The following is a 19,612-nucleotide window of genomic DNA, read 5'->3' as shown; positions in this document are numbered from 1 at the left end:
AGAGGAAAACTGAACTGACCCTATCTAGTTTGGGGGCTCAGGAGAAGAGGCAGGAGGTGATCTGCCTGTTTGTGACAGGGCAGCAGCAGCAGCAGATGGCTGAAATATGGGCAGCAACAAGAGTAACAGCAGCAGACTCAGGCCCTGCTCATGCAATTAATGAAGAAGCATCAGGAGGCTCAGTTTACAGCACAACAGAAATGGCAAGAGGGCCCCTTCCAACACAGAAGTGGCTATAGAAATGATTGGGCCAAGGAGCACTAGCCAATGCAGTCGGTGATGGGACCCTGGGCTGGCTGGCGCTGGGCCTACTGAATCTCAGACTGGAAGCTGGTCCTGGGGCCTTCCTCTGAATATTTCAGGGCATGGCAGAGACAGCGGACTGAGACCACATAGGCAGCCCATGTAGCACTGTTCATGGCAGGTGAGGTGCAAATGGCTTACTGAAGAGGTAGTCAATTTTTTTTGGTCAAGGTCCAAATTTCTTGGTCAAGGTATAGTCCAGGTCCAAATCCAGAGGGAAAAAAATGATAATAAGTAAATAAAAATATTTCTTGGTCCATTCAAAAGTGTCTGGATTTGGCCTGCAGTCCGCCCATTGACTACCTCTGGCTTACTGGGAGGTAAGTGATGACCAGGTGAACTCTTATCTGGTAGTGATGGAAGCTGTGTTCGGACTAATTAGGGCTGACTCTTGAGGTACATAGACACTGGATTCAGGTAGAACTATTTCCATGAGGGGCATGACCTTATGTAGTGGCTTAGAAATTATGAGATCTCATGATGCGGTGCCTCTTCCCAGAGAACAGCTCAATAGAGAACCTCCTGGGTCAGATTGTCTTGGAGCAGATCCTGAAGGTTCTGCTGGTGGGAGCACAGACTTGGGTAAGGTGCTTTCAGCTGACTCCAACTAGGAAAGTGGTGGAATAAGCTGAAGCCTTCTGTCAGGTGGATGCAGCCAGGGAGGTATGGTAAACTGAGTGGGGCTTAACACAGGGGAAGCTCTCAAGGAGGAAAGACCTTGAGCAACCAAAATTTGTGGGGTGGGGGGACACACAACCTAGAAGGGTCCTGGTTAGCTCTGAAGTCTAGCTGAAACCGTCTTGGGGGTGCACTGGGGGCCCTGTGGCATGCTTCAAGGTGTGGCCAGCCTGGGCACATTACATAGAATGCCCAATCGAGGAATATTATTACCTAGTTTGTTACTACAGTGGGATTAGGCAGTGAGGTCCACTGCAGCGGGGAGGCTTGACCACGGGTCATACCAGTTAGATTGGGAGGAACAGTGGTTAAGGGACTTATAGACTCAGGTTGTGGATGCACTCCTGTCTGGGAAGATTGGCTGAGGGTAAATCTAGATCAACATCTCCCAGTACATGTCTCATGTATCCATGTTGAGACCCACATTAATTCAATGGCAGAAACTGACCTAGAAGGTCAGGGTCAGAGAGCTGAACTGTGGGTCAGGGACAACGTGGTCAAGAGGCTGAAAGTTCTGGGGAGAGACTGGATGGGTTTCTCAGCCCTCCTACAAAAGGATACTGTAGAGACCAAACGGAGTAATAAAAAGGTACCATGGGAACCCAGACTGGACTCCCCATTAAGCATGCTAGTGTGGGGATTCAAATGGGGCTGCACCAACAAACAGAGGCCCAGATGAAGGGCGAGGGTGGAAACAGAGCCCCAGTATAGGGAAGGAAATGGTGGGTACCTGTTTTATAGCTCCTGTTCTGAGGTCTGGGGCCCTTACAGACCAATTGGAAGTAACTGAATGCAAGTTACAGAACCTCAAGCACAAGAGAGAACAACTCATGATAGATCTTCAGGTCACCAAGGAAGAAAGAGAACACTTATTCTTCATGGTCCATGACTTTGACTGAGGTAGAAACTTTGTATGTCTTAAGTATGCAGGTACTGTGAAGACCAGGATGGGGAAGATACAACTCTTCAACTACCTGAGAGATGGTTCCAAGAGGATGGTTCTAGACTATTCTCAGTGGTAGAAGAGGACAGGACAGGGAGTCTCAAGTTGCAGTGGGGGAGGTTTAGGTTGGATATTAGGAAAAACTTTTTCACTAGGAGGGTGGTGAAATACTAGAATGCGTTACCTAGGGAGGTGGTAGAATCTCCTTCCTTAGAAGTTTTTAAGGTCAGGCTTAACAAAGCCCTGGCTGGGATGATTTAATTGGGGATTGGCCCTGATTTGAGCAGGGGGTTGGACTAGATGACCTCCTGAGGTCCCTTCCAACTGTGATATTCTATGAGTCTATGTTGCTTGTGCTAGGTAAGGCTGTGGAGGTGACCCTGACCTCACTGCAAGACTCTGAGTGACTGGACTAGGGGTGTGCTTGAGGGACTGTGTTTGGGTCCCCAGGACTGGGAGAAAACTCTGGAACCTAGCAGGCTTTTTGAAATACTGCAGGGGGTGTTTGTGATATGTTAAAATAGAAGTTCCCAAACTGTGGGCTGTGGCCCAAAGGTGGGCTCTGACACAGTCCTGGGTGGTCCACTGGCAAGGGTGGAGATTGGGGGGGTATGTACGAGCATTGCACCCTCCCCCAAACTGCATCTTTCCATTCCCCTCCCAACCCTGGCCCTTCAGCCCAGCTCCAGGCCACACAACCCTGTCCACTTGGGGGGTGTGGGGGAAGAGTCTGGAAGAGAGGGATCTTTTTGAGGGGGAAGCTGGGGTCAGGGGAGCAGCAGAGGCACAGCTGGAAGGTTTCCTCCTCCCTTCCTCAGCATCTGGCTTGTGGGCAGAAGGGGGTTACTATTTTGCAGTTAGGAGTATCGCCCTTCCCCCCCCTCCCGCCCCCATGCACTGAGCTATTCCCTCCATCTCAGTTGCCAGCAGTGGGGTGAGCTGTTTTGCAGTCGGATGTTGGGAGACTCCTCTGCCCAGGGCACTACCTGTCCCCTTCCCTCTCCCATCTCCGTTTTCTGTGCTAGAAGCCAACCCCACCCCCCCATTGCAGGCTGCACACAGTGCCCTCCCCAGTCATACATCCTTCGTCAGGTGGAGCATGAAGCTGCCAGAAGGAGCATCCTCAGGCTGTCACTGGCAACTGGGCTCACTCAGCTATCTTGCAAATTGGGGCTCCCCTGCCAAACCCAGGGTTCCACTGCTCCATATCCCCAAACTTGGGGTTCCTCCACCTCATATACATCAGATCTCCCCAACATGGATGCCCCACCCCTTCCAAAACACTCTTAACTCTTCATATACCACAGTCCACCCCACCCCCTCAACCTCCCATGATCCATCTGTCATCAGTGTCCTCCATCTTGGACCAATCTAGTCTCGGTGTTGGCCTCCTCACCCGTCTGCCTCGGGGTAGGCTGGGGTTCTCTGAGTCTGAACTCCTGCTCTGACTGGGGTAACAGGTTCTGTCTGCTTTCTCTGCCCCCATCTCTTCCCAGCAGGAGGGGGCGCTCTTCCACCTGCTACAGGAGAACCAGGCCCAGCTGGGACCGTGGCAGGCCCAGCTGGGACCGTGGCAGGCCCAGCTGGGACCGTGGCAGGCCCAGGGCCAAGCAGAATGTGCTGCGCCTGCCACTGGTGATGGGAACACTAAAGGACCTCAGTCACCATCCTCCACCAGTGCCCCTGGGGGGCAGAGGCTGGGGGACATTGCTTATGGTAAGGTGGGGACATGGAGCTTTGGTTCCATGTTGGGGGTGTGATCAGAGTGTTTGCCCCTGACTGTCAGGGAAGGGATGCTGGGCATCAATGGGGTGCATTGCCTTTGGAGAGAAGGGTTGGCACCTCCCCCAGGCCATAGCATTGAAGGTCCAGGGTGTACCAGCAGGGGGCCAGTACTCACAGGGTGTGTATTAGTAATTTTCCTCAAGAAGTGTTAAGAATGGGTTGCAGTACCTATTGCAGCCTCAGAGGAAAAAAGTTTGGGAGCCCCTGTATTAAAAGACTAAGGGGAACGTATTGGTTGGTCTGGGGAAATTTTCAGGTCCAGGAGTATTATCAAAAATATCTTTGTTTTTTTCCCTCTGTTCTTTTTACAAGTTTTTTTCCTCCAGAAAAAGTCGTGGGGAGGGGAAAGGTGTGTCACACTGTAGCTGAGCCCAGTCCCTGTGTCCCAGAACAGGTGAACCTGATCCAGCCAATTAAAACAAGCCTATAAAGGGTTGCCAGAGGGCAAGAAGTGGGAGTAACTGGGACATATGCCTGGGGAAAAGAACCTATGGTGGAGTGGCGCTAACTGTTGGGGTGGGTACCTGGAGCAAGAGGACATGTGTTCAGTGAAGCAGCCCTGGGACTACTGTTCCAGGAAGGGAGTAGAACTGACTAGAAGTGGGAAGCTGCCAGGACCCGCAGTGTCAGAGACCCCTGGAAGGGGCAGCCCTGAAGCCTGAGAGAAAAGGAGTGAGTTCAAAGGACTATTTTCTCTCTACTTGCCTGTTTTAAGAGAATTGGTGTGTCTGGAAGCTGGGGAGAAGCCCTATACTGTGACAGAGGGGTTGCAGGATTTGGAGGATAGGATTAGAATCCAAAAGTACCTTGATAAATTGGAGAATTGGTCTGAAATCAACATAATAGACAACTGCACGGTACTACACTTAAGATGGGGGAGGGGGAATCATATGCCCAACTACAAAATGGGGAATAACTGCCTAAGTAGTAGTAGGTTTCAGACTGGTAGCCGTATTAGTCTGTATCGGCAAAAACAACGAGGAGTCCCTGTGGCACCTTAGAGACTAACAAATTTATTTGGGCATAAGCTTTCGTGGGCACAGAGCTGAGGTGGCTTAGGCTGAAGCTGCAGAGAGCAGTAGCCCTAGCTGAGGCACACTGATGAGGGTCTCCCTACCCAGTACCAAAGCTGTAATCCCTTCAGCTGGGGGAGGTGGTAGAGTCCTTGGAGCAGCCCAAGCAACGCTCCACTCACAGGTTGGAGACAGGCCTGTGTGAATTTTTGAACGCTGACAGCCCAGGACAATGAACTGAGTGAGGATCAGGAGAGGGGGGAAGTAGCTAATGCTAGAATGCCACTCACTAGCCAGGAAAGGAAGACTGAGGTTAAGACTTGCCAAGACTCCCTTGGGAGTAGGAGTCTTACCTAATAGATATTGTTGGTTGGTTAATTGCTAGCTTTCCCATGCTTGTTCTGCTGCCCATGCTGTAAAGAGTTCTTTGTTTTAAACCCATGGACTCAGTGCTTGTGAGTGAGGAAGTACTGTCTCTCAAGGGCACCTAGGGTAGATCATTTTCCTAGGCTTCTGGATGGATGGGGGCTTGAACTGATGGTGGTCAAGTTTCTAGAAGAATCCCTAGATAAGCAAACCTAGCTCTTTGCTGCTGCCTTGCAGAAAGGTTGTAGGGGCTACAAAGGGAAAGGAGAAAAGAGTGCCTTAATTCCTTAAGCATCTGCACAGGGGCTAGCTACTCTCTCTTGGTATTACCTTTAAACAACAAAACCCCTGCTATTTTAAGATTTTTAACTAGAATTGGCCCTATGCCATGTACTTCAGAGCTGAGCTTCCCCTAAGATTTCCTTTGCATTTGCAGTTGGTTTTGGTTCTGCCTGTTAGATGTGGGTTAGGATAGAAGATCAGAACTGGAGCCAGAGATTTCCAGGGCTCAGGGTGCTTGTTCCAAGCCAAAAATCCCAGAGCCAATCTCTTAAAGGAAGTCTCTCTTTCCTCTTCTCTTAACAGAAACTTTGCTGTGAATTGGCTTTGATGAGCAGAGCCGGTCTTCACGGCCACTGGCCATGGCAGCATTCCTTGTATTCATTCCTTGACACCGGCAATGCACAGCAAAGCACCAGGTGTATTTTTGAAATTAAAGCTTTTAAAAATCAAGGCCCTGTAGCAAATTCCATCAGTGACAGTGCTAAACCTTGACACTGAGATTCTGGAGAGATGGAAGTCTGTTTGGGCCGGGTGACCATAAAAGTGAACGTGGTGTGATGCTGCCCCCTGTTGTTACAACCTTGTGGTGGCTTTTTTCCCCCAAGTTTTTAAAATGAATATGCTTTAAGTCCCCCCCGCCCCTTTCAAAACTGTTAAGAAAAATATGGTCTGGTTGGTAGTCAAAACATTTGAAGAAATATCGAGATACATGGGTGTGTTTTGCACAGACAGGAAACTTTTTTAATAAAGTAATTATATTGCATATAAAATGCAAAAAGTCAACATTTATGCGCTTATGCAGAAACAGCCATGACATAACATAGATACCACAACACCTCTAGCTAGTTTCCAGACGAGCAAACCTAAAGTCTGGGTAAATGAGGCTATGTGGAACTGTGTAAAAGAAAGGAAACAAGCCAAAGTGCAAACATAACTCCTCACAAACACCCCCAGAAAAAGTGGCAGGAAAAATCTGTATCAAGCAAAAGACAGAGTAGTAAACAGCAGTGGGGGAAGACAAGATGTACATGGGTAACATTGCCAAAGAAGCTGGAACTTCTGCTGAAAGAGGAGATAGGACCTTGCTGAGCTGCTGAAGTGGTTTACTAACTGGCAAGTTCCAGAGGGTTTGCCAAAGATAAACAAGGAAAAACTTAAACAACAGAAAAAGAACAAAGCACAATGGGCAGAGGACTTTCAAGAGATGCTGAACAGAACTCAGTAACGTCACCACATCTTCAACAAAATATGGGAGCAGGAAAAGTCTCCGGAACATGGTATTATAGTCAAAATATGTCACTTTTATTTGGTAACTGGCAAAGTGTTACATTTTTAGAGGGGGGGGGCAAAGTTTTCTGGAGTATCCTCTTAAACATTTATATAGGAAGTGGTTGAGGTGAAGCCAAGGGAAAAGCAGGTTGGCTTTTGACCCACAAGATCTTGTCAACCAGATTTTCATCTTAAGAATAATCATCAGAGAGAACACTGATCAGCAAGAACCACGCATCTGCATTCTCTCACCTGTACTGTTTAGCATTTCTATAAGCAGGGTCTGAATGAACTCTCCCCTGACTGCTAGTTGGGGAGGGGGAGAGACTTCAGGAGCAAACTGTATTTACATGAACACACCTACTCTGCATAGGTATCCAGCAGACAGGAGCTGTGTAGCTTCAAGTGATCAACTTTGGCTAGTGTTGGGTTACAAATCACTTTAGCACTGAATACAGGGGTAGTGAAATGTTATCCATGTTTTTATTGTATGAGTAAAGGGAAGCGGAACTGTGCTGAACCTGTTCCGATTCAGGGGATCACCCTCAGTTGAAAGGGACTCACTAAGAGGTCCCAGCCAGAAGGTATGAACTCTCCCTAAGAGTCCCCAGTCTGGTTTAACCTGTTCCTTTCCACTGTTCAGAGAGAGAGAGCTAAATAAGCGCCATGAGGAGTCTTTTCTCTTTTTTGTTATGTAAAATGCTTACTAGAGCTGAAAACACTTGTGGTGGGACAGTAATGCAGGCTGGGCAGAAATGCTAAGAGCTGACAATCACTAAGAGTAGGGTGGACTCTTGAGACTGACTTGCAGAGGTCACAGCAGAGAGGCAGGTGACCAGTGAGCAGAATGGTGGCTGGTGAGGTGACAAGTAAGGTGCCTCCTTCCCCAGGTGAGAGGTAGACTTGCACAGATGCACCTCTGAACTCTGGGTCCTCACTGACCAAGGATGACCACTGTGAGTGGGGTATGGGGAGAGAGCAGAGAGGAGCACAGAAGAGGAACTTGCAGTTGTAGAACTCAAGAACATGAGGCAGAAAACTCTGCCCCACGCACTCTGGGGTGGGTGTCCTGCTCACAGTTTTATTAACCCTGCTTGTGGCGTTTTCCGCTAATTAATTTCATTAAAAGTTTCTTTTCTACCCTCAGACTCTGTGCTTGCAAATAGGGAAGTATTGCCTCTCTGAGGTGTCTAGGGCTGGTGTGTAATTGTCTCAGGTTACTGGGTGGGGGCTCGAGCCGGTTCTGTGGTATAGTATTGAAAAGGAACCCCTAGATATTGAACCCGGCCTTGGTGCTGCTGGCTCCACCTGGCAGAAGGTTTACATTCTCATTGACTTCATTATGAGAAAGTGTAGATGGCTATGACACAGGCAGTGCCTGACTCAACAACAGTACGCTCGGAGATCTAGAGCTATGCTGTCAGCAAAATCTAAGTGACAGCTTAACCAAAGTGCAATAAAGACTGAAATACTGTCCAGTATTGTAAACAAAGATGGAGCTAAGAATTTTATGAAAAAACTAGTTTGTTCTCAATTTTTAAAAATACACAATAAACAAATTCTAAGATGAACATCATTGCCAGTTAAGACGGATTATGTTTTTATCTGCCTCTCTAAGAGGTAGTGCAACCCTGAATGCCCCTGGGAAGCATCACAGGGGGCCTGGTGTAGGTGGCAGGAAATAGAGGTTATTGTTTAGCTAATATGCCAGATAATCTAGATACTGAAGGATTTACAAGTGAGACAGTTGGGAACAAGAAAAGTAAAGCTTAGGGTTTGTTTGCTGTTTGTTTATTTTGGATAAGGAAAACTGATTAAAGGAAACCACCCCCGTGAATAGACTGGAACCATACTCCAAACTGAACAAGGAGCAGTGTGTAGCTTGAGAATTAGACCCTGAAGGGAAAACCATTGAGGAACTGAGATTTTTCACTAATGGTGCAAGAGAAACATGCAGGCACAGCCCTGTGTATAGAGCTGACCAGGCTAGAGATGGTATTCTTGTTGCTTCTCTGAGTTAGCCACCTGTGGGTGGCCGTGAAAAAACAAGCAGAAGATGCAAGAGACCATGCAGCCCACTAAAGAGCACTGGAGCTAGAAGACAAAAAAGCACGAAGCCTGAGAAGCAGAGAAAGAAGCAGCATGTTCTGAGCATACTGGACTTCCAGAATGGATCCCTTAGCACATGGGTAATCCTCACCGGTCATACAGCTGGGATAAGCTGTACCTGCCATGCAGGGAGACTAATTGCATTGAAGAATATCTAACCATCTTTGAAGGAATATGCATGGTACATAAATCCTTGATGAACAGAGAAAGGCTGTCCTACTCCCCATATTGACTGGCAAAACTCTGGAAGTATTTAATGACATGGATGTAAGTGAGGCAATGAAATATGTTCAGTTCAAGGATTCTGTGTTGAAAAAGGTTTCAAATTACTACAGAGCCCTATCACCTCAAATTGTTAGATAAGACTTAATCCTGCCATGAGTGCAGGAGCCTTGGATAGATGACCTCTCAAGGTCCCTTCCAGTCCTATGATTCTGTGAAATTCAGAAATATCACAAAGGTTGATAAATGAAATCACAGGGAATATGAGCATAAAATGGATAAAGAGCAAAGGGCCAGAAATTCATGACAAGTCAGCCCAGTTAATTGCTACGGAGCAGTTCTTTGAGGTCTGCTCTGAGGAAGTGAAACCTGCTGTGTGAGAGAACTCCAGCATCAGTGGAAGCAGCTGCCTTGTATGTACATATATGCAAAACTTCAGACAATGCAAACTCCTAAAGAGGGAGGGCAGAAATCTGGCCTAAAAGAGGATTCATGGTTGGTTCCCTCCTCTTCCCCATCCCCTTTCTCCCCAGGAACAAAGTACCTGTGCCCCCAGGTCTCCTCTTAGTAACCAGCCCCCAACCCAAGAGGAAGGCCCAAGAAAGTGTTATGTAACCCTTCTGCCATGTGGAGTTGGCAGCAGTGAGAACTGGGTTCACTATCTAGGATTCCCTCCTCTTAACAACACAAAATAGAACAGGCTCAAGTCCCCACCCAGTAATCTGGCCCCTTTAAGAGGCAATACTTCTCCACTCAAGCACTGAGTCTGCATATAACAAAAATCTTGTATTGAAAGGAAACCCAGCATTATCTGGGAGAAAATACCACAACCATGGTTCAAAAGCATGTGACCATAAGTACACACCTACCCCACAGTGCATTGGCCAGTGTCCTTTGCCTCAGTTGCCCACCTTGCAGTGTGAAAATCCAAGAACCAAACATCCCTTTAACAAGACATTCCCCTTTCCTTTTGCTGCACCCCACTCTGTTGGCTGTTCTTAATCAGCAAAGACCCAGAGTTCAGAGGCGCATTCACATGTGTCCACCTTTCACGCCTGAAAAGTGTGGAGGGGGCAAGTGTTGAGTATCATAGAACCATAGAATATCAGGGTTGGAAGGGACCCCAGAAGGTCATCTAGTCCAACCCCCTGCTCAAAGCAGGACCAATCCCCAACTAATCATCCCAGCCAGGGCCTTGTCAAACCTGACCTTAAAAATATCTAAGGAAGGAGATTCCACCACCTCCCTAGGTAACGCATTCCAGTGTTTCACCACCCTCCTAGTGAAAAAGCTTTTCCTAATATCCAACCTAAACCTCCCCCACTGCAACTTGAGACCATTACTCCTTGTTCTGTCATCAGCTACCACTGAGAACAGTCTAGATCCATCCTCTTTGGAACCCCCTTTCAGGTAGTTGAAAGCAGCTATCAAATCCCGCCTCATTCTTCTCTTCCGCAGACTAAACAATCCCAGTTCCCTCAGTTTCTCCTCATAAGTCATGTGTTCCAGTCCCCTAATCATTTTTGTTGCCCTCTGCTGGGCTCTTTCCAATTTTTCCACATCCTTCTTGTAGTGTGGGGCCCAAAACTGGACACAGTACTCCAGATGAGGCCTCACCAATGTCGAATAGAGGGGAATGAGCACGTCCCTCAATCTGCTGGCAATGCCCCTACGTATACATCCCAAAATGCCACTGGACATCTTGGCAACAAGGGTACACTGTTGACTCATATCCAGCTTCTCGTCCACTGTAACCCCTAGGTCCTTTTCTGCAGAACTGCTGCCGAGCCATTCGGTCCCTAGTCTGTAGCGGTGCATGGGGTTCTTCCGTCCTAAGTGCAGGACTCTGCACTTGTCCTTGTTGAATCTCATCAGATTTCTTTTGGCCCAATCCTCTAATTTGTCTAGGGCCCTCTGTATCCTATCCCTACCCTCCAGCGTATCTACCTCTCCTCCCAGTTTAGTGTCATCTGCACCATCCTCCACATCATTTATGAAGATATTGAACAAAACCGGCCCCAGGACCGACCCTTGGGGCACTCCACTTGATACCGGCTGCCAACTAGATATGGAGCCATTGATCACTACCCGTTGAGCCCGACAATCTAGCCAGCTTTCTATCCACCTTATAGTACATTCATCCAGCCTATACTTCTTTAACTTGCTGGCAAGAATACAGTGGGAGACTGTGTCAAAAGCTTTGCTAAAGTCAAGGAACAACATGTCCACCGCTTTCCCCTCATCCATAGAGCCAGTTATCTCATCATAGAAGGCAATTAGATTTGTCAGGCATGTCTTGCCCTTGGTGAATCCATGCTGACTGTTCCTGATCACTTTCCTCTCCTCTCAGTGCTTCAGAATTGATTCCTTGAGGATCTGCTCCATGATTTTTTCCAGGGACTGAGGTGAGGCTAACTGGCCTGTAGTTTCCAGGATCCTCCTTCTTCCCTTTTTTAAAGATGGACACTACATTAGCCTTTTCCCAGTCATCCAGGACTTCCCCGGATCACCATGAGTTTTCAAAGATAATGGCCAATGGCTCTGCTATCACATCCGCCAACTCCTTTAGCACTCTTGGATGCAGCGCATCCGGCCCCATGGACTTGTGCTCGTCCAGCTTTTCTAAATAGTCCAGAACCACTTCTTTCTCCACAGAAGGCTGGTCACCTCCTCCCCATGCTGTGCTGCGCAGTGCAGCAGTCTGGGAGCTGACCTTGTTCGTGAAGACCGGGCCAAAAAAAGCATTGAGTACATTAGCTTTTTCCATATCCTCTGTCACTAGGTTGCCTCCCTCATTCAGTAAGGGGCTCACACTTTCCTGGACTTTCTTCTTGTTGTTAACATACCTGAAGAAACCCTTCTTGTTACTCTTAACATCCCTCGCTAGCTGCAACTCCAGGTGTGATTTGGCCTTCCTGGTTTCACTCCTGCATCCCCGAGTAATGGGGCTGCTTTTGCTGCCTCCTCTGCAACTGACTCTCTGCTGCTGCTGCTGGTTGCTTGATGCCACTTCTTCAATGCCATGATCTGAGGTTACCCCATGTAGCCCAGCTCTTAGTGACTTTCCTGGGTAATAGGGAACCTCTGTGCCTGTCTTTCACTGCAACACTATCTCCACACCAGATCTAAGGCTAAGCCCCTAGACCTGCTCATCAGTGATTTCCACTCTGGTAATCCCTGAATGGAAACAAGGACTCTCAGCTGTGTCCAATGAGCTCTGTCTTTAAACACCGGAGATGGGACAGTCAAATGGTGTCTAGGATGTGTTACGCAGCGTCCACACCAGCTGTAGGAACACCTGACCCCACCCCCTCATCTCCAGTGGGATCTGGTATCCTTACCACTGCTTGGCAAGTGAGGCTCAATTGAGGGTGACCCCCTCAATCAGGGCAGGCTAAGTACAGTTCTTCTGCTCTTTATTCATACAACAAGGATAACAACATGTCATTAACCTTGCCTTCCATGCTAAAGTGAGTTAGAACCCAACACCAGCCAAAATTGGTCACTTTGGCAAAGCAGGTCTGTGTAAAGCCCTGCGGGTATAAAATCTGACCCTGCAGAGCTGCCTTGTAGCTAGCCTCTTGGTGCTTCCCCCCCAACAGCAGCTGTAACCAGCTGGCACGCTACTGCCCGTGACCAGTTGTGGGCTACACACCGTGGCAAGTCCTGCCTCAAGGAGTCTGACAGGCAGCAGCCTCAGGGCTCCTGACTGGTTCCCCACCCTATATAAATCAGGAAGAGTCCAGGCAACAATATGGATTCCTGTAACTGTCATGACCATTTCTACTCCTAGCTTTGACTTCAGCTTCCTTTGGACTTAGCCTCCCGACCTGGAGCCTAGAACAGGACTTGGGGGCAATGAAGCTTGAAAAATCCATTCCCAATGTGCTGGCTAGACTGGATGTAAACTGCCATGTGGGTGTTACCCCAGGAACAAACACAATGGTGATACAGGTATATAGCCAATATTCATAACTTGAAATAGAAAAAAGGATACATGCATATAAACAGGATAATCATACTTCACAAATCATAATGTTTTCATTGATGCCTTACATGACCTGTTTTGTACAAGATGTGTTGCAATTGTCTAACAGTGGTAATATCATTGATATAAATGGTCATAGTTCAATCATACAGCATTACATCTGCCAACTCCGAGAGGAAAGAAATATGTTAGTCATGGTGGACTTTGCTCCCAGATACCCAGAGGCAGTTGCTCTAATATAGAGGCTGAAACAGTAGCTGAGGTGCTGTTCTCTATATTTAGCAGAGTAGGTTTCCCAAAACAGATCTTGTCAAATCATTGGTCAGATTTCATGTCCCAGTAATTTAGTGAGTTATGGAAGATGTGTGGGGTAAAGCAATTACAATCTACCCCATATCATCCAGAGACAAACAGTTTAGCTGAAAGGTTCAATGGGACTTTAAAATGTTTGTAAATAGAAGGGAGAGGGACTTGGATGCGATGTTACCCTGTCTGTTATTTGCTTACCAAGAAGTACCCTAAGAGTCCACAGGGTTCACCCTGTTTGATCTTTTGTATGGGAGAAAAGTCAGAGGGTCCCTGGATCTCATCAGACTCTTGGGAGGGTGGCACTGGGTCAGAGGGGGAATTGGTGGCTGAATATGTGCAAAAGTTGAGGAAATACTTAAAGGCTATGATGGAAATGGTTCAGCAAAGCCACAAAAAAAGCCAAGCGGCTCAAAGAGTGGTATGACTTCAGTACCTGCGAGTGACCACTTGATGTGGGAGATTTGGTGCTGGTGTTACTCATAAAATGCACAACTCATGGGAGGGGCCTTTTTGAGGTTGCGGAAAGGATTAATGTTACCTACAATACACAGAGACCCCTCAGCAAGATTACTCCACAGACTGTGGCTGTAAACAGGTTAAAGGAGTATCACAGTTGAGAAGTGCTTGTGAACATGGTACGCTATGCAGAGGAGGATTCTTAGGCTGCACTCCGCCATAGTGACACCTCATGAGCATTGAGGTATATGAAGAGTTTCTAGCTGAAAAGGCTAGAAAAGGGATTAGGAGTGTGGCACAGAGTCACCAGCGGGTATTTTCCAATAGACCAGGTCTGACTCCATAAGATTAATGCTGGGGGGCCACAGCCTGCCATCGACAGAGCATATCAGACCACTGGAAAAATGCAGGAGCAAATTTGTAAGCAGATAAAAGGCATTCTGGACATAGGGATAATTACAAAATCTAACAGTCCCAGAGTTTCTCCAGTTGTTATGGTTCCCAAAAAGAATGGACCCATAAGATTTTTGTGTTGATTACAGAAAGTTTAATGCTGTCACAATTCCTGATGCATACTTTATGTCCAGAACTGATGGTACATTAGACACTGTAAGCAAAGCAAAATACCTGAGCACCCTAGACTTAACAAAATACATTAGAAAATTCCATTAGATAGCAAAGCGCATAAAATAATCCTCCTTCGTTACTGATTTGTGGGGTTTTTGAGTTCAAAGTGTTACCTTTTAGATTAATAAATGCAGAAGCCACATTTAAGAGGCTCATTAATCAAGTGTTAGCTGTGTTGGAGGACTTTGCATGGGCCTACATTTATGATGATGCAATTTTCAGCAGTTGCTGATCAGATCATAAAAACTACTTGGGAATTGTGTTGAAGAGACTCAAAGATGCAGGGCTCACAGTAAAAGCATCCAAGTGTAAAATAGGGGTGGCCACAGTCCATTTTCTAGGTCATTGGATAGGCGGGGGCCAGATTTCCCCAGATCCCTTAAAGGTGGATTTCATTGTTTGGCCTGAGCCTCAGTCCAAAAAACAAGTCCACTTTTATAGGCTTGGCTAACTATTACACCAGGTGTGTGCTTTCAGCAGCATTGTGGCTGTTAGCACAGACTTGTGCAAAAGACAAAACTGAATAAAGGTAGTGTGAATGGCAGCTTGTCAGACAGGCTTTGAGGTAAAGAAAATGCTGTCGGGAAAGCCTGTTGTGGCCAGTCCAGCTTTTGACAAAATGTTTGAACTGGGCACTTATGCATTGGGCACAGGTTTAGGAGGGGTACTAATGCAAACAGGAGAAGAAATCAAGATGCCTCCCATTGCTTTCTTAAGTAAAAAGAAAAAAACAAAACTGACCAGAACTACTGTCACAGGAAAAGAATGTTATGGGATTGTATGGGCAGTCCAGTAGTTAAGGCTGGCCTTATTTAACAGGAAATTCAGAGTCCTAATCGACCATTCTTCATTGGTATGGCTACAGTGGACAAAAGGTACCACCTTCAAACTGTTATGTTGGAGTATAGCCCTCTGAAAATATGATATAGAAATTGTACATATTAAATGTAGAGGAAATGTAGTGGGAGATGCACAGTTCAGGCAAGAGGTTCTGAACTGACACCTACAGATCAGACAGTGTCATCAAGGTAAGAGAGGAGGTGTGACCCAAGAGCCTCTTGATGTCAACTGGAATAGGGTGTAGGGGTACAGTGATTCCCTGGGTTCACCAAAAGGTGTCATGTAAAGACTCTACTGAAAGCATGTGTCACAGTGGACATTACAATCATTGTGAGATGTATGTACAGAAAATATGTGAGGCATTATATACTAAAAACTATATTCTCTAGTTCTGAGAGTTAAGGCAGGTCACGAAAAGGTGATGCATATACTCCTGTCAGGCTTGGAGGAAGATGGATGCCCATTTACAGTCTGAGCAAAATGCTAATCCAATAGATTGCAAGGTCTGCAGGAAAAAACAAAACAGCAGGAGTTATCCTGTTTAGGAGTAAGACAGTGAGCTTTTGGAATTGTATCTGGAGTGCAGATGAACCCCCAATTATCCTTCAGTAAGGAGGATAAGCAATCGGCAGACTTGATGCTATGAAAGGAGGGAATCTCAGCCAAACTGATCGAAAACACTGGGAAAAGGACTTTGGGATAAGCTCTCTTAGAGGAGATAGGGGAATGCTTTGTGAGTTAGTTAAGTTTAGGCTCTAGAAAATGTTTTGTTTTCGTTTTATATGTAACCATTTGTTCCCAATATTCTTGCTTTCTGTTACTTCCCTTTCTCTTCTTTGATAAATTTATCCTTGTTTTCACTATATCTACCTAAGTGCTGTGTGTTAAGTAGGCTGGTGATCCTGAGTTGAGTCTTGGATTAGTACACACCTCTATACTTTGGGAATAGTGAATCTGGGTGTTCTGTGATCATTCAGTGGAACAGGGGCTGTTCGTGTGTGCCTATCGCTAACCTGTAGAGAGAGAGGCCTGGAAGGCAGTGCTTGTGTTGCCAGAAGCTGGTGGATTCAGGGAGCTGATTCACAAGAGGCACAGACAACGCTTCCTCACACTCAGGCCAGGTGGTGGTGAGGTGCTTCGCAACTCTGGATACCCCCCAAAAGCATCACATCCAGCAACTTGCAACTTAAGCATTACTTTAGATAGCAAAGGAATACAAACAAATGAGTCCATTTACATACCTTGGCAGTAACATACAAGCCAATGAGGCTATTCAGAAGGAAATAATGCCATGAATTGGCAAGGAAGCAGTTGCATTCACCAACTTAAACAAGATTTGCTCATCAAAAATCTACAACTTTCATGTCAAATGTTATTTCCATCGTACCATATGGATGTGAAAGTTGGAAATCCACCCAAGATACAGACAAGACAGATGCCTCAATGCTTTAAAAAGAAAATGCCTTAGAAAAATACTGGGTATTTAATGAAAGGCCTTAATAATGGCAAGACTCATCAGAGTTCCACAACTCCTGATCTCTAAAATTATCCAGAAAAGAAAATGGAAAATATGTGGAATTGTTGTGTGTGTTGATTTGTATCTGTGGGGGTTGTGCTGGGGGATTTTGTGTAGATTTGTGCAGGTGGTGGAGAGAGGTGCATGCTGCAGTGAGAGGTTGTGTGTGTTTGGGGTTGTGTGTGCTGATTGTATTGCTGTGTGGGTGGTTGTATTGATTCATTTGAGCATGTGGGTTGCATGGGGGAGTTTGTGTTGAGTTGTACAGGTGATGGATCAACCTTTGAAGAACTCTGGCAGTTGGGCCAAGTAATCCATCATCTGTGCAGTTTCCTTCATATCACTGACTCATCACAACCAAAGATAAATTGTTGCATGCAAATTAGCTGTAGAGTAAGGGTGGAGATTGGTGCCATTGATACACGTCTGTATCAACAGAACCAATTATTTATTATATGTAGAAGTGCAATAACAGTGGTTAAAGTAGATTGAAACAGATGGGGGAGCACTAACCACAGCATTCACTATGAGAACTCTGCTTACCCATGTCAGGAACAAAAGAAGCTCTCTGTCGGCCTTTAGCCTCCGATGTAATAGATGATACCATAAGATAGGCATTAGCTGGAAAGGAGTGTGTGCCTTGTTCCAGATGTGTCCCATGGGCAGCACTAGAATAACTTCTTCTGACTTATGTCATAACTCACTGTATACAGAGAATGTATTGGCATCACTCCCAGCTCCCACAAGCTTTCATTTTTAAAGGAAAAAAGTTATGGGCCTGATCTACTGAGTATAAGGCCTGATCTAAAGCTCACTTAAACCAGGGGAAAGACACCCATTGACTTCAGTGGGCTTAAGATCAGGTCTATAATAGTTACCAACCATGAGTAGTCCCTCTGAAGTCAGTAGAATTGCTAGAGGTAGTAAATAACATCACATGTAATTGTTAGTGCTTTTGGGGTCAGGCCTTCAGTCTTTGTAAAATAATAATGTGTTTTCTACAGGCCACCTCACAGAATTTGACGGATTTCTCCTAAAGGGATCACCGCCTCTAATCACAGATCCCAGGGACAGGAAGCTACTTCCTTATGGTGTAACAGCCTTTCTGTTTGGCCTCCCTCTATTCTCTAGCATCAGAGTTCCCTTAAATGCTGTAATGCAATTCACTTTTTTGCCTGAGCCTGTCCAGTAAACCCCGTGCATGTGTGGAGCAGAATCTAGTGTTCCTAGGAGCAGCATTTACTCCATTGGTCTGTGTTGCCTGTTAACCCATGCACCATTTAATGGGGATATGAAACATTCCTGGACTTCAGGGAATGAAGAGGAAAAACTTATCATGGAGGAACTGCTCCCCTCTTTCCATCCTCCTTGGCTCATCTCCACTCAGTTTTGCTCCTATCCCTTGCCTAGGCACAGGGGCAGCATCAAACACCATACATCAACAGTAACACTTGAGTTGCCACATCATCATGCTGGCTTTTATTTCTCTGTATCACTTGTCCTTACCTCATCATATGTAATAAACTCCAAATGAATAAATCCAGCAGTCCTGTCACTCACAAAGTACTGATGGTGACAAAGACATCTGAAATTCATTACGTGAAATTAAGTGATTCATCGGAGAAACATCTCAACCAATAATAGGACAGAGTTGGACTAGCCAGTCACTTTCTAGCTAAAACACTCTCACATGTAAAAAGCCACATCAGCAAAGATGACAGAAGAGAAACAGCTGTTACACAGTGAAAAGCATTAGAAAAATTCTTCCTCCAGAAAAATAATTACCCCAAAAGTAAGTCCTTTGATTATGCTTCTAAGTCCTAAAATAACTGAAAAATGCTTAGCAGCTACAGAGGAGACACTTAAATTGTATGCAAGGCCAATAGATCAAATATGGTATATCACAATTATGTTTTTTAATAGAATTTTTGCTATTGATTTGAGATGGGTTAAATTAAATCACTTATGTGCTGTAAAAATAGATTTTGAAAGCATCCTCAAGTCTCTGAGCGTACAACTTCATAAATAATGTCATTATCACAAGTGATTAAAGACTGATCTTGGCAAACCTACTTCAGAAGAGTGCTGGTGGGAACTATCATGCTTCTTAATCAGAATTTCAAATTTTTAAGGTAGATGTAATGCGCTGTAACTTAATTTCAAACGTTAGCTTTCTCTTTGTGTGTATTCTGTTCTCTTGATACAAAATTAAAATCCCAGGAATGTTAACTGGAGTCCTGCAATTAGGCCTAGTTTTGCAAACCTTAGTAAAACTCCCTGGGCAAGATTTTTAAAAGTGACTAGTGATTTTTTTGATGTGTTGACTTTTGGGGGCTCATCTTGAGATACCGTAAAAGGGGCTGTTTTTTTTTAGCAGGAGGGTGCTCAATACTTTCTAAAAATTAGGCCCTCTTTAAGGCCTCCCAAGAAAGGAGTACAAAAATCACTAGTCACTTGGCTTCTCTCACTACAGTAAAGGCCCAGTTTATTTCAAATTTCAGTTTATTTTTATTGTTTGCAATTTTTTTGAAATACAAAATAAACAAGTTCCAAAATGAACATCACGGCCAATTAACATATTATTTTTAATCTGTGGATCAGGGAGACTGAGAGAAATAAAAAAGCCCACATTTTAAAAAGGGGTGAGTCTATAATTATGCAAATCCTCTCCCCCCACCCCCGAGTTTATCTAGTAGTTGGCTTCCGTTCTGACTGGTTTCAATTGAATACTATTTCCATGTACACAATACTTGGCTCAGTTTTACAATTAGCTTTTCAGTCATGTTCATTCTTAATCAAAACCTTCCACGCTTCCATGGTTATTCCATCCTTTATGATCCTTCTACATTGGCACTTCAGGTGGGATCCATGAAGGGACTTAGGCTTTGCAACACTGAATGTCACAA

This window comes from Lepidochelys kempii, chromosome 2, assembly GCF_965140285.1.
Source record: "Lepidochelys kempii isolate rLepKem1 chromosome 2, rLepKem1.hap1, whole genome shotgun sequence".
In the NCBI taxonomy this organism is placed as follows: Eukaryota; Metazoa; Chordata; order Testudines; family Cheloniidae; genus Lepidochelys; species Lepidochelys kempii.
This window is presented reverse-complemented; position numbering follows the sequence as displayed.